Here is a 25,345-nt window from a genome sequence, read left to right on the forward strand (position 1 = left end):
TGCCTAATTTGTAAATTAAACATTATCATGGGTATGTTTGTATAAAGAAATCTTAGTATATTATATATATTCTATGGCATCTACTGTGGGGTCTTGGAACATATGCCTTGTGGATAAGGGGGGACTACTGTAAACATAAAGAGTAATGATAACATCTCAAGATAAAGTTGCTCATATGCGCACAATGAAACAAGGTAAAGGGATAGGAAGTGACTGGAATGTGTGTGAGATGTTACATTAGTCAAAGTATTTGGGAAAAAGCTTTCAGGGAGGCTGTGTTAGAGCTGACAACTAAACGATGCCATGGCAGCCTTTGGGTAGGTGCTGTTCTCATTCAGGTATTGGCAGTCACTACACCTGAAGGCATATATGAGATTTCATATACCTCTCAGTTTAGGCACGATACATGCACACAGAAGATCCTCAGAGGATTTAGATAGGATGAACAAAATAAATAAGTATTGGCACATGATTTCAGGAGAAATTGCTTTACCTTTCTGAAGTTATGTTGCCACCAAAAACAGAGTGAAAGATTTAGTTTTGTGTGCATTTTTTTATTGTTGTTGTTAAAATGTAATATGTGACTCATATTGGATTTTTTGTAGTTATTTATTATTTCTTTTATTTTACAGGTTTCAGCGTGGTCAAGAGAGTGACTGTATCTGAAGTGGATGTACCTTGTATGAATCATCAAGAGCATTATATGCCACAAATATCTGCATCATATTTATCTGGTTGGTATTCTAAATCAAGTTTGATTTGCCATGATAATATACCTCATGGAAATTTAATCACTGAAATTAGAGAAAAACTATAAAATGATTTTGTGTGTCAACTTATATTGAGGCAATTCACCATATGTCTAACCAGATCACATAAAAGTTAGTTAAGGTGTTAACACAGTCATTTGAATTTATGTGGGTATTAGGGTGAAAGGGGCAATATTAGTGAAGGCAAGATGTCAAATGGCATAGAGGCCATTTGGAAAGAGTGATTTGTAGACTTTATTTAGTGTCTTCAATGAATTTTATTTGTACCCATTTTCAAAAGAAAACCTGATGAACAGGTACGTTTGCAGCCCTTCACTTTGATAGATTGGGGGTGAACAGGAGAGATGGAATTCTATTACCTTAGAACACTTAGTGTTTGAAAGACAGTCCAAGATCAGTAGATAGATAAACATAGTTTCAGTTTAGGCTTTAAAATATTATTCTTGACCTGTTTCTTCTTGTTTATACATTGGGAACTGCAGTTTTAAAGATAGAAAAAGTATTTAATTTATTCTTGAACTAAGACTGGCTTTGACTCTCAGTAAAGATTTATGTTAAATGCTGATGCTGTTCAGAGCCCTTTCTTTGGCTCTTCTCTCTACTCACTCATTTTAATTGTGTTCATCCACATCTATGCTTTCACTTATCATGGTTCCATTCCTATATCGCTTAGATCAGATCCTTATTATTTCTCAGTTATGTTCTGTATAGTTTCCGAACATCTGTTCACTTTCCCCCTTTCCAAACTGTCTGCCATTTTGTCAGCTGAGGGTATGTCTGATCTTACTGTCTACCTTCAGAGACCTTTGGTGCCTCCAGGATTATGTCCTGTGGTATGTAGGGCCCTTCAGCTTCATCAGATCCTTGCCTGCCATTCTAATCTTGTCAGTACCATTTCTGTACCTGTGCTCGTAGCCTATGAATTCTCTATAGTTTCTCAGTTCATCTGCTTGCTCATTCATTCATGGCTCTATTCCTTTGTACTTTCTGTTCCCTGTTTCTTTTTCTTTTTTAAAAAATATGCTTTATTGATTATGTTGTTACAGGTGCCTCAATTTATTTTCCCTTTGTTCCCCTCTACCCAGTGACCCTCCTCCCTCCAATTGTTCCCCCTCTCTTAGTCCATGCCCATTGGTTGTGCACATAGTTCTTCTCAACATCTTCCTGTCTACTCCACTCCCTCCTACTATGCTCTTAATTCCCGTACCATCTCCCTCCCTTTCCCCCTTCCCCCCCTACTGACCACCCCCAGTATGTTCCCCATACCTATAATTCTTTTCCCACTCTCATTGCCTACTTAGTTTGCCTTTGTTCTGGTTCCCTAGCTTCTGTTGTTGGTTGTTGTGATACAGTTTTCATTTTAATGTTCATAGTTCTGATCCTGTTTCTCCTAAACAAGTCCCTTTAACGTTTCATATAATAGTGGTTTGGATCTGATGCACTCCTTCAGTTTTACTTTGTCCTGGAAGCATTTTCTCTGCCCTTCTATTCTGAGCGACAGTTTCACTGTATAGAGTAACTGTGGTTGTAGGTTTTTGCTTTTCATTACTTTGACTATTTCTTGCCAGTCCCTTCTTGCCTGCAGAGTTTCTTTTGAGAAATCAGCTGACAGTCTTATTGGGACCTCTTTGTATGTAATTCTCTTTTTCTGTTTTGCTGCTTTTAAGATTCTCTCTTTATCCTTAATTTTTGACATTTTGATTATAATGTGTCTTGGTGTGGTTCTCCCTGGGTCCAGTTTTTTTGGAACTCTCTGTACTTCCTGGAACTGTAAGTCTATTCCTTTCCCCAAGTTAGGGAAGTTCTGCTTCATTATTTTTTCACATAATTTTTCAATTTCTTGTTCTTCTTCTTCACCTTCTGGCAACCCTATGATTTGGATGTTGGCCCACTTATAGCTAGCTGTCCATAGTTTTCTGAGCCTCTCCTCATTTTCCTCACTTTTCGTTCCCTCTTTCTGCACTGGTTGACTGTTTGTTCCTTCCCTGTGTTCCGATTTGTTGATTTGATCCCTGGTTTTCTTTCCCTCACCCCTAGTTTCGTATGTGTTTTTGTTCATTTCAGCAGGACTAGCCTTCATTCCTTCCCTGTCTTGTTTAAGATCTGCTGTTAGGTCTATAAGCATTTTTATAACCAAAGCTCTGAACTGTGCCTCAGAAAGATTTCCTATCTGCTGCTTTGTTAGATTAGAAATTTGCTGTCTGGTCAGCTGCGTCACTAGGATCTCTTATCATGATCTGTGCCATCCTGAGAGTTTTGTGTTTACCTTTGCTTCCTGGACGGGGCTGTCACACTTCCTACTCTATAGGGCGTGGAGCCCCGTGCACTGGTTACAACCGGGCGACCCTTCTCACCATGCTGAGGCGTTTTCTGTAGGGATGGGGGTCCAAGATGGACTCCTGCCATTCACTCCTCCTCCTCCCCACACCCTCTGGGCCTCACAGTCCAAGGCAATGGGGGTATGCCTTCCCTGGCATTGGAATCGCAAGCTGATGGGTCTAGTCTGTAGCTGGGGCTGCTCCCCAGGCACTTCTCACCTCGCCTTAAATATGGGAGTCTGTGCTTACCACCATCCTACCACTGTCGCTGCTATTGCTGCCACCAGCACAGGTTGACCTCTCCGCCCCGGCTTTGCCCCTCCCACCCATCTGGACGAGCACCCCTTCTTTATAACTTCATACGTTGGACTTGCATTTATTTTCTGGAACTTCTGGTTATTTCTGGTTTTGTGGTAATCGTATTCCTTCTTAGTTGTGGAGGGAGACAGAGCATGTCAGTGTAGGCCTCCATATTGGATGGAAGTCTCCCCTGTTTCTTGAATGCCATTCCTACCTCTAGTTTACTTGGGAAAGTTTTATTTATCCTTCAGGATTCTACTTAAAGAACATTTTTTTCCCTGTAATTCTTTCCTTGGCAGAGGTAGGTACTTCTGTTCTCTCTTTGCATAAGCCATGAATACATCTCTGATTTGATTCTCCACATACACCTTAAAGTGTTTATGTGGCTCTTACGGTGTTCAGGAAACCCTTTATGGATACACACTGCCTTCTATTTTCCTCTTTATCCCCAGCCCTCCACACATTGACTAGTAGGAATTCAACTGCCATATGTTGAATGAGTAAATTAATACCTACTTTGTGCTAAGCATCATGATATTTACAGTGGAAGGAAAATTATAAAATGATTTAGTTCCTCTCCTCAATAAGGCTGTGATTTTATTTGGTGGATAAGACTTAAACACATGAAATAATTAGGGAACACAAGCTAAAGCATAGTATACAAATGATTTATTTGTATTTTAAAAGTTTAGTAGATACACATACACTCATACAGGTACACACATACCTACATATGCTGGTGGAGGAGGAGCAAAGATCAAGTTTAAGTATGAAAGGGGCTTCATGAACTAGATAAGAATTTAATAGAATAGCGAGAAAGTATACTTTAGTAAGTCTTAAGATAGGTTAGACAGGTTTAGCATATAGGCAAATATTGATTGTTTTTATTTGTAAATGGCCAAAAATCAAGTAGGAAAAATTGGTACAATGAATGAAAGTTGAGGTTGATTCTGGGTATAAGTTGGAAAGAGATTAATCCATATACAGTGAAACCTGTATAATTAAGAATAATTAATTATATTCTGAATAATTAAGTCCTATATGCAGATGCCCAAGTAGAAAGTGGGATGATTGACAAGTAGAAGAATCTTATAGTGATAGTAAGGTAAGACTTCTCTTTGGCTGGGCTTTAAACAATAGTTGTAAATAGTATTTATTGAGATTTAAGATATTATAACTAGAACATTGTTCACTCTTGCGACGAAAATGAAAAGAAAACCGGAAATAAAAACAAAATGAGCCAGAATCATAAGTTTTCAGTTGAACAGTGAGAAGGGTTTGAATTGAATTGGGTATGGTTGCATGGGGAGTGAAAGAAGAAAAAACCAGTTGGAGTGAATAGAAAGTTCACAAACAGAACAAGAGATTAAGTCTGCAAAGCCTGAAATCTGTGTCCACAATATGCAGACATACCTTTCTCATTTACATATTAGTTCCCAGAGTGTATTGAAGAGAGTGCTGACTCAGTCTAGGATATATGAAGCAGAGGGAAAATTCAGAGAACTTACAACCCTGTTGTTCCCATCAGTTCCCGAGGTCCTGAGTCTGTCATTTACTTTGTACTTTCCGTAGTCCTCTTGTGTGTGTTTTGTACGTGGTGTCCAGAGGTTGTAGCTGTAGTAATGGGAGAAATAGAAAGAAGTACTTATACTCCATCTCAGTCTGAATTGCTTAGATTTTTAAAACATTTTTTATTGTATTTTTTCATTACAACTTACCTGCCTTATACCCTCCTCCCTCCCACATTCACCACACTGTTGTCCATGTCCATTAGTCCTTTTTCCTTTTAAAAGTTCCTTTTTGGTCCCTGGAATTTAGGATTGGAGCATGTTTAAGCTTTGCAAACATAGGGAGATAGTAGTAGCTTCAAGATGTTGTGGATTCTGCAGCATGACAGAAAATAACTAGATAAATAGCTACACTTACCACATACCAAACCCAATCTAAAAGCACATTATACTTTTCACAATAGTCTATTTCTATGACAACCCTATTTGGAAGGGAAACTAGGGCAAAGAGAGGTTTTTGAGCTTTGCCCAAGACCCCAGGCAATCTGATTCCATAATCTGAACTTTTAATCACTGTGTCCCCTGTACCATTTAAGAAGTAAAAAAAAAAAAAAAAAAGAAAAAGAAAACTAGGGTTCTGACTTCCTAAATTGGGAATCACCAACTTTCAACAAATGATTAAGGAAATTGATGATGGAACCAGATGCTTAAAGTGATGGATTCTTAAGAGAATTCAGTGTGTGAGCCAAAAAGAACTACAACTACCAATTTAAAATTTCCCCACATTTCTCCTTTGCTCTAGAATTAATTTCACAGTTTCTATAATTAAGGAGTAATCCAATACTATGAGTTCAAAACTAGGGTAATAACTAAACTCTTTAACATACAATTAATAGTTCTTGACAATATGGTGGTCTGTGATATTATTGGGTTGTCATGAAAATTTTTAAGTTGCAATTTGAAAGTGGGCTTGAGTGCCCATTGTACTTACATATTTGGAAATTTTCCTAGATTAATGCGGTATGAGTTTGTGCTTGATTTGTCAAGTTAGTAAAATTCATGAACTTTGTTATTTAAAGTCAGGTCCAAAGGAAACTGGTAACTAACATTTAATATGTAGCCATAGCTTTTTCATAATCCTTGATAGAAGCAATCAGGTGGAGGTGGCATATTACTGATACAATTTTATTATATGTAACAAAAAAATCTCAGTTGTTATTTTATAGTTTTTAGGATTAGTGATTGTTCTTTATGATTTTCATAGGTTGATATCACTTTTCCAGATATTACCTAGGAAAATGTCTTGTTTTGGTTTGAGGCATTTTAAAGCAAAAGTCATTTTAGGACACCTCTGCCACAGTTGAAGGAAGCCAGCACTCATGAAAGTACCTGGCGAATTTCAGCAGTATTTTAGTTAATGTGGTCAATGCTTTAACATGAATTGTTTGTCTTGAGTCAGATACTATTTACAAATTAATCTGATACTATTCCCTCCCCACCTTTTTTTTTGGTCTAGGAACTGGGCCAACAATGCTAATGCATTTGTGGTTTTGTTATGGTGATGTAAAAATAAAATGTTTGTAAAATAACAGAACAAGAATTGTTCAAGATACAATTAGACACTGGATCTGACTTCTTATAAATTCAGGCTTTTGCAATATCACTTCTGGGATTTTCACTGTGCCATAGTCTCTGCAGATAAAAATTTCTGTAGTCTCATGAGAGCTTTGTTTTTAAAGATCCTTTTTTGTCTTTATCACAATTGTTGAACATGTGAAGAAATAGTATCTACCGAATTGTACAATGCATATAGGTGTCATAATTTTATTATTATTCAGGTCAGCGTTTTTTGTTTTATCACCTTGTCAACTATGCACTAAGACCACTGTAACTGCACTGAATTTTCCTCTCCTTTATGCTGAATTGACTATATTCCCAAGCTCTGCTACTTTATTCTCTGTTGATCTCCAGAATTTACCCCTAAAGTTCATTCTTTACTTTTACAGTCCTCTTCCAGGTTTCATTCTTGAATGACTGGTGTTGGGCAAAGACTTTTAACTGATTTCTGTTTCTAATTTCTCTAACTCCTTTCAAAAAAAGTTGCTTTGAATTTTGAGGTACATGTTGTAGATGCATTATAATGATGAAGTAAATGCTTATTAATTGGTTCGAAATGAATTATCAGAGGTAGAAAGTCAGATACTTCATTCGACTCTTGGAACTTTTAATGATGAAATCATATTTTATTTTGTCTTTGGTGATAAATTTTATGAAATTCCACTAGGTTCTCTTTTTATGTACCTTTTATGTTTTAGTTGTAAAACTTAAACCCTGACTCTCCTATAGATGATAAAAGAGAAAAAAAAAACTGGTAACTTGCTTAGAGTAAACAGGTAGTATTTAGAATTTTAAAGGTAAAATTAACATTTTCTATGTTTATTTGTAAAATATATTTAGACATTAAAAAGATAAAAGTTACTATGAAAGCAGGTGGTATGGGCAACATAAACAAGTAAAAGAAAGAAAAGTTAGCATTTTTATAGAACGTTTTTACATATCTGTGAGATTGTTGAATTGGTAACTTATTCATTTTGGAGAGCTTATTTTCTATGGGTTGCTCTGCGTTTTCAAAAGAAAAACAAAATGCTAACCTAATTCTAGTTTGTTGCTTTTTCCTCAAAGTCTTTCAATAAACTTAAAATTGTTGACGCTGAAAAGTGTGCAGTGAAGGTTGTGTGAACAGTCCTTGCTTTCTATTGTTCTATGTTTCAAGTATCACTCATCCATTTCCAACAGGTGTTCTGCCAGCTGTGCCCAAAACGTTTCAAATGATTTAGAATCTATTTCCACACTTACCTTGTATTGTGGCTATTTATTGTAAAAGGAGTTCTCTGATTACACAGATTTTTTTGGCAGAGCATAAGACCAGCAGACAGAAAAGCGAGTCTAATTGGAGGTGTACCTGCATGTTGTTATTGCTTCCAAAGAAGAAAGAAGTGGGAGGAGTGGGATTGTTTTGTGTGTAGCTCTGCTGCTGATAAATGGATTTTTCCTTTAATCTTGTATATTTTGGCACGTATATTTATGTTGTGGCAAGGAAGAATTTAAATGGAGTCAGAATAATTTTATTTTCACAGCTGCTTGAAGACACAATTTAAGTTTGAATTCTCCGAAATTTTAGAGCTAGGTGGCTTATTAAAGTGGAGGGAAAGCTCTCTAATATTTTGCCTCTCCGATGAAAAGTAAAAAATCTATAAGGTCTTTTTATCTGTAAAATTACATATGAGAAATTTTATGAATATATCACATTTTTGTCAAGATATTAAAGAAACTTTAGAACTTCTGAATATTTATGTTTCACGCTACTGAGATTAAACTATTCTTTGTTTACTTATTATTAATCCATCAAACAAACAAACAAAAAACCCAGCCTCAATAGGCAGTAAATTAAACAAAGCCATTTCTCCAGGTGATAAGTAGAGTTTACTTCAGCTATAAATAATCATGGTGAAAAGATCTCATTCTCAAACTGTAGTTATTTGTAACAGATATCATGCTTAAATGTCATCTTATAGCTGATATCAAATTTAACTATTGCTGTTACTTTATGGCATACCATTATTGGATTGAATTCTAGCCTCAGAGCACAGCTCCAAATATAAGCAGGTGTTAATAAATGTTGCATTAGAGTTGCAGGCATAACATACAGTATGTCCATGCAGATAAAATGGTCTTATTTGCAACACTGAAAATCTGTTTATGTTTTATGGACAGAATACAACTGATCAGGAACCAGGGAAATAGTTAATACTTTCTCCGCTTATATACAGGACTCTATTGTAAAACTGCTATGATCTCAGGTGCCACAATGTCCTCAGTCATTAAACCTTCTGCTATTAAATTCTGACTTTTTCTGTTGACTAGAAGATTAAAACAGGTAGACCTCTCCATTCCAAAGACTATGCTAGAACATGTAGTCTAGCAAGATGGTGGATAAAACTGGCCCTGGAGTTAGCCTAGATGTGAATTGTCACTCTTCCATTTGCTACTTTTGTGATATTGGGTAAGCAACTTCACTCATCTGTTCCTCCATGTCTTTACCTCTAAATAAAGATAATAGCAGTACCTACTACATGGGTTTGTCTGAAGGTTAAATGCATTAATGTGTGTACAGTGCTTCCAGAGTGCCTTGCATTGAGCCAAGTATAGTTGAGCCGTCATCGTTGTGATGTGTGGCCCCCCTGTACCTAATGACTGTAGGCTGAGAAATACTGTTGTGGAAAAGTGCAACTCCACCTTTTGTCATTTGGCCTGGTCTTCATTTTAAAGTTAAGGAAGCTAAAGTTGCATGCCCTTAAATGATTCTTTCAAGATTGAAGAGTTAGTAGCAGATTTGGGACTAGAATCGAGGACTTTTTCAATGTCTTGCATCTGTCCTGTTTTTATAGCAAACATTCAAATAATTTTAATAGCTATAGTTTACAGAGTTGATGTTCAAATTTCCTGTTCTCTATTTTGGAATTTTTCTATGGTCTAAGCTACTGCAATATTCTTAAAATGGGGCAAATATATAGAGTGGAAACTTTTTAATATTCATGCTTTTCTAAAATCACTTAAAAAACTCTCACTTGGAAAATGGATTGTGTGGTTCATTGTAAAGTAACACTAAAATAAGGAAATCAGGCCCTTCTTCTACATCTCCTCTTTGATCTCTGCCAGAGTGGGAAACTACTTAACATTCTGTGCCATTTTCAGTACATTAATTGCTTTGCATTTCTTTGAAGACTAGGATTCAATTTATTGTGCTTCCTATGTAAATATATATGATAAGTAAAGGGAAATAGTTTTATTTGTTTAGATGAAATTGTATACTTTCCATTAAGGGCCTAATGACTTACACTGTAATTTTTGAAAAGCTTTGTGGTTCACAATAGTGTATCAGACAGTGAGATGGTATTTTTTGTGTAGTTCCAGTGGTAGGTGAGGCTTCCTAAAGGCACAACCATTAGGAAGCCCTAATTACCTTCCCTCCATGATTTATTTTAACGAACTTTTTGTCTTATTGTGATACTAGCATAATGTTTCTGGTGCAACCTGTATACCTGCATTGACTGGAGAGATTGAATAGCTTGGCTGTCTGGGACATGTAATACATTTCAGCCTTTTTCCGTGACATCATTATTATAACAGACTTCTTTGAGAATATGAACAACAGCTGTGCACTTCAGTGGGTTTTATATTATGAACCACAACAACCTTTTCAGGTCTACACAAGTGATAGGGCAGCTTGATGCTTAACAAATGAAACCAAACTCTGAGCTGTGAAACTGTGAACAGATCTAGTAATGACATGGGCCCCATGTATGAAACTTTTCATAGCACAACAAGGAAACAAGATTGAGTGTCATTTAGCACATTGGCTAAAAGGTTTTTCTTTATCTCTTTTTTCATGTAACTTCACAGAATCAATGTTGAATTACAGTTTGTGTCAATAGATGTAGCATATCTTCAGTTGAATTTATTATGAAACTTTTATCAGATTTTCCAGTATGTTTTATTTTCTAGCCTTTAAATAGAAAAACAAGAATTCTTCTTCCTTGAAGATCAAAAATATAAATGCTTATTCTTACCATAAAATAAGAATCTAATTAATATGACGATGTGAAAAATTTCTTGATTAGGTACCTATGGATTATTTATGTGTAAGAAAATAGATATATCTATTTCTAATCTGCATAATAGTAAAGCAAAAATAAATAATTTTACCAGGTATTTAGGCCTACGTGAAAATTTCTTTACATATTATGACTCATCAGACATCTTCTTCTTCTTTTTTAAATCCTCACCCTAAGGATGTATTTATTGATGAGAGAGAGAGAGAGAGAGAGAGAGAGAGAGAGAGAGAGAGAGAGAGAGAGAGAAAGAGAGAGAGAGAAAGAGAGAGTGAGAGAGAGAGAGAGAGAAAGAGAGACAGAGAAAGAGAGAGAGAGAGACAGAGAGATAGAGATAGAGAGAGAGAGAGAGAGAGAGAGAGAGAGAGAGAGAGAGAGATAGGGAGAGAGAGAGAGAGAGGGAGATTATCAGTGTGAGAGAGAAACATCGATCAGTTGCCTTCTGTACTTGCCCCGACTGGGAATCAAACACACAACCTTTTGGTGTATGGGAGAATGCTCTAACTGAGCTACCAGGGCAGGGAAGAAATTTTCTTTTTGAATAATAATTTATTGCTGTGATTTGCAGTGACAAACTATCTGCTTTCCGTGTCTCTGTTTTCTGTAGTTAAAATATCCTAATAACTTTGAAATTACAACTTTTCCTGAAATATGTATACTTATCTCTATGAATCTTAATGCATTTTTAATACGTAGATAAGTTCTTAAAATTAATAACGTCTTACTGCTTTGCAGCAACAAGCTCTAATTTTTATGATTGTTATTGCCATCACTACTTCTATTGAGTGGGATTAGTTGCTTCCTGTTCAGCAATATAAGAAGACAAAAATGTATATTTTTATTTTTTAGGTTCCCAGTGAAAATGAAAATTTTGTGGTTTATAAAATATCATGTCTTGCCCTGACTCATCTGACTCGGTTGGTTGGGCATCATTCCCCAGAGCAAAAGGTGTTTGGTTTTATTCCCAGTTGGAGTACATGCCTGAGTTGTGGGTTCAGTTCCTGGTAGGGGTGCATGCAAGAGGCAACTGATTCATGTTTCTCTCCCTTTCTTTCTCCCTCCTTTCCCCTATCTCTATAAATAAACAAAATCTTTAAGAATATATCAGATCCTGAATTCATCAGGGAATTGTAATTCTAAACTTCTATCAATTTTCCCATTGTTTTCTTATATCACTTAGTTTGAAGTGAGTGTTTATGGGTGAGGCATATAATATAGAGAGAAATGGCTCTGGGGAAAGCTCTCAGAAGGTGCAGGAGCAATTCTGAAAAAAGCTGCATAAAATGAAATTTTTGGTGGCAAGAATTTAACCAGTAGTACGTGTTGTTAAGAATAGCCCAGAGTTATGAAAAATGAATAAATTATGAGTTACAGTTCTTAGCTTCAATCACTAAATTACTTTATCCAGTCAAGTAAAAGGCTAACATTAAAAAAATATGCTGCTTCTTTCAAATTCTGTATTTTGAGATTATAACTCATAACTTATATTATGATATTTAGAAGGACGACTTCAAGTTAAAGACCTGATATTATAGAAAAGATGTGAAGTCATCATCTTTCTGTTCTTATGACTAAATTTAGATTGATTATTTATTAGTTAGAGTTGAGAGATTTAATGGTATGTATATTGAATATGTCTGGAAAGATATTCTAAACACAACCATTTTATTTACTTCTTTAAACAAGTGATTTTTTAGTTAAGAAAATCTCAGTTGTACCTACTAGATTGCCTTAACACTACTTACATGCTTATGTCATAATGAAGGTATCTTTAACTCACTGGATAAAGTGAGATTTGCCAGTGCAAGACTGCTTATGAGTATTAGTATGGAATAAGCCCATCTTAAAAAATAGTCTCAATTCTTCCCAGATGCCTGCCTGCCTGCCTCTTTGAGCTAATTAGTGACTGTCTTTCATATGTTTTAATCTTTTCTGTATTAGATTATAAAGTCTTTGAGGGTTGGAACATTTCTTCACTTGTAAACCCTGACCCCTCAAGATTGGGATCAGAGTCAGTATTCAATACAAATGTGTTAACTGAAGCAATATGCTTTTTAGCCAGCCAGGATTTGGGAGCCAGGTCACATACCATTGTGTGGTAGGACCAGCTGGAGAAGTAGCCAAGGATGGTGTAGTAGTAAAATCCAACTTTCTGGCTTGTCTTGGCTTCTTTAGCACCAGTCTTTGCAATTTCATTTTATTCCTGTACAGAGGCCTCCTCTAACCTGTACCCTTTCTGGCTATTCATAGCTTTAGCCCTGAATTCCAATTTCCCTAACAGTATTCTAATACTCACAAATTCAGATGATACTACAGTAGGTCCTTGAACAATGTCATTTGATACAATGATGCTTTGGTGCAACATTGATTAGGAAAAAACAATCAGTTCCCAGCTTGGAACACTGTCTGGGTGGGGTTTTCAGTTTTTCCCCACGTCTTCATGGGTTTTTTCTGGGAACCCCAGTTTCCTCCCACATCTCAGAGATGTGCACGTGTGAGGTGAATGGCATTTCAGCGTTGTCCCCTGAGTGCATGTGGGTGTGAGAGCGCCCAAAGCTGTCACCATAGACTCTGGCCACCCTTGACCCTGAACTGGAATCAGTGGGTTGGAAAAGAATGATCTTACTTGTTTTTATTCATCTTTCTTAAATCTATGTGTAGCTTACATTTACTCCAGTGTTTAATATTAGAACTGTGTTTTGTCTTTATTTAGAAGTTTGGTGATGGTTTTGTGATTAGAAATATGATATAGGAATTTAACTCTTGTTTCTATCAATTAACCTGTGGCAAAATAGGTTTCATTAAGGGTCATTTTGCTTTTAGTCTTGGTTTCCAAGGACCTGTCAATGACATTGAAGACTTAATCCCCTGGGATTACTACTACTGGCTGCAATTTATGGACTGCCATTATGTGTTAGGTACTTTATTTGATATTAAGATTCATTTAATTCTCACAGTCCTGTGGGACAAGCATTTTACATGCAGGAACAAGTAACATGTCTAGTGACACATACGCACAGGGTCCAGCCAGGACTTTCTGACTGCAAACCTCTGTCCATAGCCCCTTCCTGGTCACAGCCTATTTCTCCCCTCAAACCTGGCCCTTTGCAGTTCTCTGTTTAAATCCCACTAGAGCACCTTTGTCCACACCAGGTAGTATTTTCTATAGTAGCATCACCAGACTCATCCTGAAAGGTCCTATAGAAACAAACTTGTAGGAAGAATATGGAAGGCATGTCAGAGTTAGTGCTAGAGCAAAGGCTGGAGAAACATTCACAGTGCCTTCCGTCTCTGATGGCAAGTTCTCAGGTATTTAAGCATAAAACCAGTATTTCTTCCTGAAACTAAATGACCAAGTAGGACTTTTGAGGTAAATAATCCTTCTCATTCAGATAGAAGCTAAAAAACAAAGAAACAGGTCAAGGACAAGGAACACAGAGAGACGTGGTTTATAGTTCCTATTCTTGAGGAGCTCAGGGCCTTATTTATTAAAAAAAACTTTTATTAATTGATTTGAGAGAGAGAGGAGATGGGGGTAGTGAAAGAGAGAGAGAGAGAGAGAGAGAGAGAGAGAGACAGAGACACAGAGAGAGAGAGACAGACATTGATTTATTGTTTCATGTATTTATGCATTCATTGGTTGATTCTTATATGAGCCCTGACAGGGGACTGAACCTACAACCTTGACATATTGGGATGATACTCTAACCCCCTGAGGCTCAGGGCCTTTATTTCAAGATTTTGTGTAACCCGAGGTTCTTATTAGTCAGCCATGTGACCTTGAGCAACTTCTGAGCTTTAATTTCATTATTTGTAAAAGGGAGGTTTAAATTCTATATTCATGCTACACAACAGAATCTTCTGCCCCTCCCCACACATATTTTAAAAACTATAGGTGTCAAGGTTTCTGCCTAAATTTGCTAAACTATAGTCTGTGCCTGGGCTTGTGGAGAGGTAGGGAGATGAGGCTGGGGTGGGGAGGTAGTGAAGCATGCTTTGCCAAGGAGTAAGGGGGCTGAGTTGCAGTGGGTAGGAAGGCAGTGGATGTTTTTAAGCAGTTTATTGATGTTCTCTGACAGCAGTGAGTGAAGGTAGGCAAAATGCATGCTATCAAACACGCAGTTAAACATGTACTTTCTGAAATGTATAACTTAGATTAAATATATTTGTCAATACGTTCTCTGAAAAGAATAAAAGTTGTAGTTAAGAGACCAGACTTTCTTTTCATGGGTGGATTTATATTTCTAATTTGTTTGCAAGTGAAAATTCATTCAGGAATGTTTATGATGTGCCAGGCACAAATTATGTTGCTCCCTCAGAGAAAATAATTTAATCTTATTGAACTGCTGCCTACATGTGGAATAACTGAAATAGGCTTTTTTGAATCAGGTAAGGAAGGCTAGCTTCCTTGGGGCCTTTTAATTGATAGAAAAGATATGGGCTCATTTTCTCTGTCTTTCATGTATACATTTCTCTTACATATGAACATATAAAAACAACTGTAATTAAATCACAATTGTATTAACCTTTTAAATGAAAAGCATTTGGTTTCATTATCAAGTGCAGAAGAATGTGCTAATCTGTGCAATATCACTTCTGCATGTATTTTTGCTCTAGTCTCCAGTTCCTTCTGTGTGTATGGGGGACAGGTTGAATTTCTTTTCCAGAAATCTTATTTTGGGGAACAAACAAACCTCATTTTGACTTCAGTTTTAGTATTTGCTATTAAATTTCTTTCATCATTGCTATTAAAATGTTAGCTGGAGTTCTCTTTATGGAACATATTTTTACAGTCAGCTGGGAGCATCTGAACCTATCTCAGTGTTTGCTAGCAAGTGACAGAAAAGAGTACTTGCTGTAGGCTTTCAGTGAATTTCTGTTTTTAAAAGCCAGAGATCATAAAAGTAAACCTATTCAGTCAAATTTATGAAATTTTTACTGAAGCGATTGATACTTAGAGGCTCGAGACAGGATGTTTTAATGGAAAGAAAAGCAGTTTTGGATTTATAATCATGTCTTTAAGAGGCTTACAGGTTGCCAGACCTTTACCTTCACAAGTTTCTTAAGTAGATTTCTTAACCAATATTCTATTTTTCTCATCTGCAAAATGGCTGTATTTATTCTTATCTGATGGAGTTAGGATAAAATGACTTCGGAAAAGAGTGTCAAATTTAATGTTACCTTTCAATTAAAATTTTTTTTTTTCATTTACAGTTGACATTTAATATTCTATTAGTTTCAGATGTACAGCATAGTACACTTTTATATCTTACAAAATGATCCCCCAATAAGTCTCCGACTCACCTGACACAATGTGTAATCACAATGTTATTGACTATAATACTAAGTCTTTATGTATATTATTTTCCTCAAAGAAAGGGCTCCAGTCTCTATAGAGGAGCATGCATGAGTACATCATATATTTATATCATGAATCCCAAATGTTCTGGTATGTTTGATTAATTGATTTTTATTAAGACTTTATTTTTTTATTTTATTTTTCTTTTGTTTTTTTAAACATGCTTTATTGATTATGCTGTTATAGTTGTCCCAATTTCTTTTCTCTTTGTTCCTCTCTATCCAGTGACCCCTCTCCCTCCAGTTGCCCCGCCCCTAGTCCATGCCTGTTGGCTGTGCATATAGTTCTTCTCAGCATCTTCCTGTCTACTCCACTCCCTCCTACTATATTTCTTAATTCCTGTACCATCTCCCTCCCTTTCACCCCTTCCCCCTCCCTTCTGTCCTCCCCCCATAATGTTCCCCATACCTATAATTCTTTTCCCACTGTTGTTGCCTATTTAGTTTGCCTTTGTTTATGTTCCCTAGCTTCTGTTGTTGGTTGTTGTGATACAGTTTTCATTTTAATGTTCATGGTTTTGATCCTGTTTCTCCTAAACAAGTCCCTTTAACATTTCATATAATAGTGGTTTGGATCTGATGCACTCCTTCAGTTTTACTTTGTCCTGGAAGCACTTTCTCTGCCCTTCTATTCTGAATGACAGCTTTGCTGGATAGAGTAATCATGGTTGTAGGTTTTTGCTTTTCATTACTTTGAATATTTCTTGCCAGTCCCTTCTTGCCTGCAGAGTTTCTTTTGAGAAATCAGCTGACAGTCTTATTGGGACCCCTTTGTATGTAATTCTCTTCTCTCTTGATGCTATTAAGATTCTCTCTTCATCCTTAATTTTTGACATTTTGATTATAATGTATCTTGGTGTGGTTCTCCCTGGGTCCAGTTTTTTTGGAACTCTCTGTGCTTCCTGGACCTGTAAGTCTATTTCCTTCCCCAATTAGGGAAGTTCTGTTTCATTATTATTTCACATAATTTTTCAATTTCTTGTTCTTCTTCACCTTCTGGCAACCCTATGATTTGGATGTTGGCCCACTTATAGCTGTCCATAGTTTTCTGAGCCTCTCCTCATTTTTCTCACTTCTCGTTTCCTCTTTCTGCACTGGTTGACTGTTTGTTCCTTCTCTGTGTTCCGATTTGTTGATTTGATCCCTGGTTTTCTTTCCCTCACCCCTAGTTTCGTATGTGTTTTTGTTCATTTCAGCAGGACTAGCCTTCATTCCTTCCCTGTCTTGTTTAAGATCTGCTGTTAGGTCTATAAGCATTTTTATAACCAAAGCTCTGAACTGTGCCTCAGAAAGATTTCCTATCTGCTGCTTCGTTAGATTAGATATTTGCTGTCTGGTCAGCTGTGTTACCGGGATCTCTATCATGATCTGTGCCATCCTGAGAGTTTTGTGTTTACCTTTGCTTCCTGGGCGGGGCTGTCACACCTCCTACTCTATAGGGGGCGGAGCCCTGTGCACTCATTACAACCGGGCGACCCTTCTCACCATGCTGAGGCGTTTTCTGTAGGGATGGGGGTCCAAGATGGATTCCTGTTGTTCACTGCTGAGAGACCAGGAGCCACCTCCTCCATTCCCACCCCCTCCGGCCCTCACAGTTCAAGGCAATGGAGGTCTGCCTTCCCCAGCATTGGAATCGCAAGCTGACGGGCCTGGTCTGCAGCCAGGGGTGCCCCCCAGGCGCTTCTCGCCTCCCCTACCGCCGTCCTTACCACTGTGCTTACCGCCATCCTGCCGCCATCACTGCTGCTGCTGCCGCCAGCACAGCTTGACCTCTCCGCCCCGGCTTTGCCCCTCTACCCTTACGGACGAGCACCACTTCTCTACAACTTTGTACATTGGACTTGCATTTATTTTCTGGAACTTCTGGTTATTTCTGGTTTTGCAGTACATAGTTGTTTTCCTTCTTAGTTGTGGAGGGAGACGGAGCCTTTCAGTCTAGGCCTCCATCTTGGCCGGAAGTCACCTGTGTATGTTTGCCTGTGTCTTAGGTAGAGCTATTGCTCCTGTTACATTATAAGGGGCAGAGCCTTAGGATTCATTCGTACAGGGTGACCTGTTTCATCACATTATGGCACTGTATGTGGGGGAGAAGGCTGAGAGGGAACAATGCTGCTTTCCCAGCACTTGCCCCTTTTTCAGGCACTTCTCCCACTTCCAAATGGGACTGGTGCCTCTCTAGCTGTCTCCCTGGCCATTGTTCCCAGAGTGGGTGGGTCTGTGGATGGTCTAGGACTGTGGGGGCCCTTTAAACAAGTGGACTCTGCTGTAAGACCGGCAGTTTCTTTCTCCACCGCAACCCCTACTGGTTTGCACAGTCAATAGCAATGAGGCTTGATTTTCCCTGGTGCTGAGACCATGAGCTGTGTGGTCTGCTGAGGAGACCCTCCTGACATTTTAAAACGTGTGACTGCGCTTTCTGTTGACCTTCTGCTGCCGCCGCTGCCACTGCCGCTGCTGCCACCACCACACAGGTTCTGCCCTGGTTCCGCCCCTCCTACCTGTCTGGATGAGTATTTCTTCTTCATATCTTTGTTTGCTGGACTTCCGTGCAGTATTATTTCCTGGAACTTCTGGTTGTTTCTAGTTATGCGGTAGTTGTATTCCTTCTTAGTTGTGGAGGGAGATGCAGCATGTCTGTTTACGCCTCCGTCTTGGGCAGTGGTCTATATTCAATTCTTAAGACTTTATTTTTTAAGGGTATTAAAGCTTTTTCTTAAAGAGAAGTTTTAGGTTAATAACAAAATTGAGGAGAAGGCACAGATATTTCTCATCTCGCCTTGCCCCACAGATGGCCTCTCTCCCATCATCAGTATCCCCCACCAGGGTGCACATTTGTCACAACTGGTGAAACTACATTGACAGACACATCGTTATCACTCACAGTCCATAGTTAGTGTTACAGTGCACTCCTGGTGTTGCATGTTCTCTGGGTTTGAACAAATGTGTAATAACATGTGTCCATCACTATGGTGTCATATAGAGTATTGTCATTGTGTATTTTGCCTGTGTATTCCCCCCCCCACCAAATGCCTGGCAAACACTGATCCATTTCAGTCTCCATAATTTTGCTTTTTCTAGGATACCATATGGCAGGAATCATGCAGTTATGTAACCTTTTCAAATGGGCTTCTTTTATGTAGTAATATGTATTTAAGTTTTCTCCATGTCTTTTTATGGTTCTTGAGCTCATTTCTTTCTATTGCTAAATAATATTCCATTTTCTGGATGAACCACAAGTATTTTTTCACCCAGTTACTGAAGAACATCTTGATAACTTGTATAATATTTTATATTTTCTTTTGATTCTTTTTCTTAGTTATTTAAGAGAGATTTAAGTAGTACAAGTGTAATAAATTCTGTCAATTATATTTTACTTTGTAGCTCATTGTTCTTACAATTTTCAGGGAATTTAGAAAATTTCAGATGCAAAATACAAATGCAAAAATGAAACAACATTGTGTAAAATAGACTCCAGGTGACCTAGAAAACACCTGCATTCTCATTCCACCTGTATTCAATATAAGTTGCTTCCCCATTATTATAGGCTGTACCATGTTGTACTTCCAGGATATTTGTAATCCTTTAATAAATTTCATCCTATGACAACTCTATTTTAAGCACTTTTGCATGTGATTTAGAGTTCAGCCATTCTTGCCACCTCTCTGATGTTGAGTGTTTAGTTATTGTTCTCTTTGCTGCTTCTTTAATTTTTCTTTCCTTAAAAAAGAGGGAACATCTTACAATTTGTCTTTGTAATATACTATCGATAGGTTTACCTCTTTGAAATGGTGCTTTATACACTGCGATTTTCAGGAACATCCAGTGGATTTTTTTCAGCATTCAGCACATGGAGATCAAGTGGGCATGAACTTAGATGAATTAAATGCCTTTATCCTTTCTCTTTATTCTTTTTCTGATCAAATCAAATGAGTTTTCTCCTTGGAAATCAGAACAAATCTTGCTCATTATCAAATCTTGGCTCTGCTGATCCATGTCTAAGTGAAAAGAGTGAGAGTGACTGTGTTTCAGATTTTGACTCAACAAACTATGCAGCTTTGGTGAAATGATTAAACCTCCTGCCTGTACTGTGCAGGTCATTATGGCCACCACGTGCGGCTGCTCAGACTGTGCACCGCACAACTCCAGGACCTTTGTCAACATGGGTTACATATGTCTCATGCATGGCTTCCTGTGCAGGATTGTTATGAGAATCACATGCGCTCATAAAGAAAGTAGTTCAGCATAATAATAAAGAGTTTGGATTTGAGAGCCCAAATTCTTCAGATTATAGCTCATCTCTTCCACTTGTTAGCTGTATGATCTTGGGCAAGTCATTTAACCTTTACTATGCTTTGCCTTCCTTATGTTTAAACTGGAAACAGCAGTACCTACCTCATAGGGATATTTTGAAGATCAAGTGTGTTAATATTTATAAAGCACTTAGGTTGATTCTTGCCATATACTGAACACCCAATGTATGTTAGCTATTTTTCTTACGGAAAATTATTTACTGTGGTGTTGATGTTCTTTGGTAGTTCTTACTATTATCATTGTCTAAGACTTACTCTTCACATTTACAGTCCTTCTCCATTAGGTCTTTTCTAACCCCCTTTACACTTCAATTACCTTTTTTTTCTTTTAGAATTCCATACAGCAGGAATTATTGTAGGTGGGAACTTATGCTTTTTATAATGTGCATATTTCTCTCAAAAAAGTGGAAGATACCTGAAGGTCAGGACCGTAATCCATACCTTAAAGATAATCTGTAACTTTAAGGTGTCCCACCTTGCCTGTGACTGGTGTCAGTTGAAGATGACTCAGTGTCTGTCCTCTGCTCTCAATGGAGCTGTTCTCAGAAGTTGAGGCTTGAGAACCATAAAAACAGCAGAGTGATGTACGCATTCTTTTAAGGATTTTACAATGCCTTTGACTATATAAGATTAACATACACAACAGTGAACAATTGAAAATGTAATGAAATTGTAGGATATATGGTCAGACTAAGAGACACAGGTGGGAGTTTAGAAGTGAGCCATGCCTGTGAGAGCTGGCTTTAGTGAGCAGAGCTTCCTGAGGGGTGGAACTTAAATAGAGTTGTATGTAAATAGCAAAACTGGGCTGAGCTGGGCCTGCAGACAGTGCTGATAATGCTATTGTTAACACCAGTAGCTACTATGAGTCCTAAGAGCAAACACTAACATAGGATGCTATTCTAGGCATTGTTCTTAGTGCTTAATATGTATTAATACATTTAATTCTTACAATAAATATATGAGGGAATAGCTACTATTACCCCATTTTAAAAATGAGGAACATGATGTTGCCAATAGATTTTATTTAGCTGAGATCATGATGATAAATTTTACGTTTTTTCACAAATTCAGAGTGAAATGAAAGCCTTTATAATTCCTTGAGATTCAACATCTTGAAATTATGTGTCATCTTTTTTAAATCATGCCTTATAATCTTTCTTTTTAAAGAAATGTTATTTTTTATGATAGCCTCATTTCCATAAAGACATAATATAATTATCAACAACAACACAAAAAGATAAAAGGCTTTCATGTTTTGGAATGTGGGGTAGCTTATTTTATAATTTCATAACTTCTTTTATAATTTAGATCAGCACATCAGATTTTAATGCTTCCTTATTTGTCTGATTAAAAACAACTGGCAAAGCTCATCTCTAGTGAGAAATAAAACAAAATGTTGAGTTTGCAAAATATTTAATTTATGGTGGTAGAGTTCTGGATTTAATTTCTAGTTTCTTGGGTGCATAATAGACTTAGAATTTTCTTTTTAACAACTTTAATAGACTTAGTGTGTTCTTGTCAAATTTTATAACATAAATTGTGTATCACTGGCAAATCCCATTAATAATTTTTTTTGGCAGCATTTTGGTGGAAACAGACTTTGATTGTTATTGTGCTGTTTAAAGAAAAAATAATTGAAATTAATCTATCATTTTTTTACTCATCAAAAAATTGTTTCAGTTTCAATTTGATTTGATTGTAACTATCTTTTTTTTAATGTGATGTAGGTTGTATTCCTTGTGACATCAAAGAAAATCCTTTAGTTTCTGACAAAAAATTGAAATTATTTATGAGATAGCTAAAGACAAACAAACGTGATTGCGATAAAAAGTCCTTTATATTGTGGATTACTCTGTTGATGCACACAGCATCCAATGATTATCATTGGTTTATTCATTTGCCGAAATAACAGATAAACAATCACTAGGGCAAGTGTTGAGTGCTCTAATTGGGGCCGTATTTCTTGTGGGTATTTACCTTTCTTCTCATTCACAGATCTTGCTGTGGATTAGTGTTAACAATTCTGTGTTTGAGCATGGCTGTGAAACTCGATGCCCCACCTGGGAGGCCTCCTTCCAAGGGGGTACATGAGGTGTGATTATGAATATGAGGCTGGCTTCCACTTGATGGGTACACTGTGCCCATGGAGTTTGCCTCTGTTGGGTGGTTTTCCATTTTGCGGTATGTGTGTGGGAGAATGTGTGTAAGAATTTTCTGTGGCTCTTCCTTTTTTGTCCTTTTTCTTACAAGACTTAAGGGTGTTTGAAATGAGCTCTAGTACTTATCCTGCTAAGCTTGCTATTCATTGGCTTTTTTTTTTTTTTTTTTTTTCTCCCCATCTTCATTGTCTGTGCTGTAATTTTGGATGAGAAAAATTTCTCATTAGCTGGCTCCCCTTTCCTGGATTCCTTTAGTTCACCACAGGGATGCTTTATAGATGCTTTTGTTATCATTCTTGTTTTTACTTGTGTCTAGGAGGTAACATGTAACTCTGATTAGTGAATTAAAATACATCACCAACTCTAAGATACATGTTCCAATTTCAGAGATGTAACAGTGTGAAAACATACTTATCATGATGGTAAAAATGTTACTGGTGTAAGATGTGTTTTTTTAGAGGATATCAAAATATTTTTTAAAATCTATTACTTCACTACACCATTTTGACACATCAGTGAAATATGCTGCTAATATGGCTTATCACTGACATTTGATACATGGTATGTGGTATAATATGGATAGAACAGGATAAACATGTGTGCCAAATTCCGTTCTTTGAGCATTTCTGTGAACAACTCTTTCAAATAGGAAATTCTTGATTGTGAAACCTGACTGCTACATGTGTTCTGAAAATTTTAGGAGGGTCATAAACATTTTTTTTACTCTACTGTAAATTTCTGCATATTTTTAATATGAAAAGTAAGTATCTTCACATATTACTCATGTAATTCAAATAAATATATTGCCAAAGCATTTTAAACGATCTGGTTGGCAATGCATGATAATGGTTAGGTAGTTAGCAGTCTCATAAGATAGGTGGAGCACCCCAGAACAATGTGGTTAAGTGCTCCTCATCTCCCCAGACTGTGAGGTCTAAGGATCCTTCCCAAACCAGTCAGGTTGGCTTTCTGTGTCATGCCTGGGAGAGTCAGTGAGCAATTTAAAGAGATTCCTGAAAGTTGCATACTGCTTTGAATTATTAAAATATTTCTTACTTCTCAGATTTCTGTTAAATATTTTCCCCATTATTACTGTCTGAGCCACATTGGCTATCTTTATAAGGATAGCATTCTTTCTTGAAATGTAATATAAAATTTCATTACAAAATATGTAGTTGAACTCCATTTCATAAAGTTAATTTACTTCCCAGAGGTTTGGAAATGCTTTGGCCAGTGAAGTTTTTGATCTTTGATTAAAATGTCAGGTAATAAAAATATTATGTGAGTTGAGATATATCTGAAAATCTAGGGTAGAGAGTATGACTTCAGTTACAACTTGGAAAGTTTTGTGCATTATATATTATTTTTGAAATTCTTTAAAAGTAAAAAATAAAAAGGTCAATGTGAGAGATAATTAAAAAATTAGTTTTCAAAGATTTAAATGTTAATTAAATTGCCTACATGTTTTCCGTGTCAAAGTAAAAGGTTAATAGCTCTTGAATTATTATTTAAATTGAGAGCGTCAACACATGTTGAATTATTGCATGATTCTAAGGACCAATGCACTCTTCACTTGTTAGAGTTGCCTGGGATGCTTAATTTTTATCTCATTTTGCTAATATGAAAATCCAAAAACTTAGTGAACCTTTTGTTTTATGATTGCAATTTTAGTCATAAATTGTCTTTTAGGAAAAGTAAAATTATATCTCAATATAAGGAAATATTGTACCTGTGCTATCAGTGCTAAGTGAAATATCTTGTCATAATGGTTGTAGTGTTAAGACTCTTGCTTGCTTTAAATGTAACTTCACATCATAAATCTCCTGTATACTAGAATCTTTAAGAGATCTTTATCTTTGGACATTATGGTTTTTTTCTACACACTATGTCAATGAACCATATTCAGGGACAACCAGAATAAATGGGTCAGTTTCTTTTATGTCCTTGTGTTTTTGGAATAGGTGATAGTTATGTTAGGATACAAGAAGATAAAGCTATTTGGCATTCTGAGGCAAATTAAGTATAAGGGTCTGCTTTAATTTTAAAAACAAAAGCTCTACTGTTTCTAGCCAGAAAACCAAATATCTTGGAGTTAATCATGGAAAATGTTTATAGTGTTATATAGTTTTATTACTTCAGACAGAAGGAAAACAGTTTATTGAGTAACTTTCAGCCAATAAGAAATTTTATATAGGCCAACAAATAAGAGGTGAACAAAAAATATTTTCTGTTTTAGGGAGAATGAATGATAAAGGCTCGAAATACTTAGCCATTCACTTTGAAGCAAATGTGTGTGTGTGTGTTTTTTTTTTTTTTACTTTTATGTGTCAGTGGACAACTAGTCAAGAAGAAAGGTTTCGTGAATTACAGAATTACTCTTAATGTGAAGGAGCGTCCTTTAAAAAACAAAACAAAACAAAACCCCCTTCTTATCTGCTTGGTAAAATGCTAATATGATGGCTAGAACTCAAGCAGATATCTTGAACCAAGAGCCAGCAGTGTGACATGTTGAGGGTGGAGGAAAAAAAAAGATCTAGAAGGAGACTGGGTCTGTTAGACTTGTGGAGTTGCCATAGCAAAGCTGTCTGTTACCCGGGGATTTGGTTTATGAGAGAGAAATAATTGTTTTTCTTGTTGGAACCCATTATTTTTGGGTTTCTATCACTCAGGACTGAACACATTCATGACTGATACACCATCCCCACCTGTAGCTAGTCCTGGAATCAGTCCGCTGTGGGCTGCAGGTCAAATCCCGCCCATTAAGTTGCACGGAGCACAGCCGCACCCGTTGGTCTCCGTGTTGCCTGTGGCGGGGAGGCTGCTCGCTGCTAGTCACGGAGTGGAGTAGGAATGCTAGCGACCATGTGGCCACAAAGCTGCAACGTTTATGGCCCGACCGTTTATAGACAAAATCGACTGATCGCTGATCTAGTCTATTGAGTGACTT

General features: G+C 36.9%; 1 long non-coding RNA gene across 1 annotated transcript in view; it reads left to right on the top strand.

The window, feature by feature from the left end:
- The window catches only part of LOC150019297 (uncharacterized), a 301,842-nt gene that overhangs the window by 149,086 nt on the left and 127,411 nt on the right, over positions 1 to 25,345 (top strand). The window contains exon 3 of the long non-coding RNA XR_016509245.1: positions 633 to 734. This is a non-coding gene — a long non-coding RNA (uncharacterized LOC150019297). The remainder of the gene's footprint in view (positions 1 to 632; positions 735 to 25,345) is intronic.

The sequence above is a fragment of the Furipterus horrens genome, unplaced genomic scaffold (genome assembly GCF_987537825.1).
Source record: "Furipterus horrens unplaced genomic scaffold, mFurHor1.1.pri manual_scaffold_2, whole genome shotgun sequence".
NCBI classification, from domain to species: Eukaryota; Metazoa; Chordata; class Mammalia; order Chiroptera; family Furipteridae; genus Furipterus; species Furipterus horrens.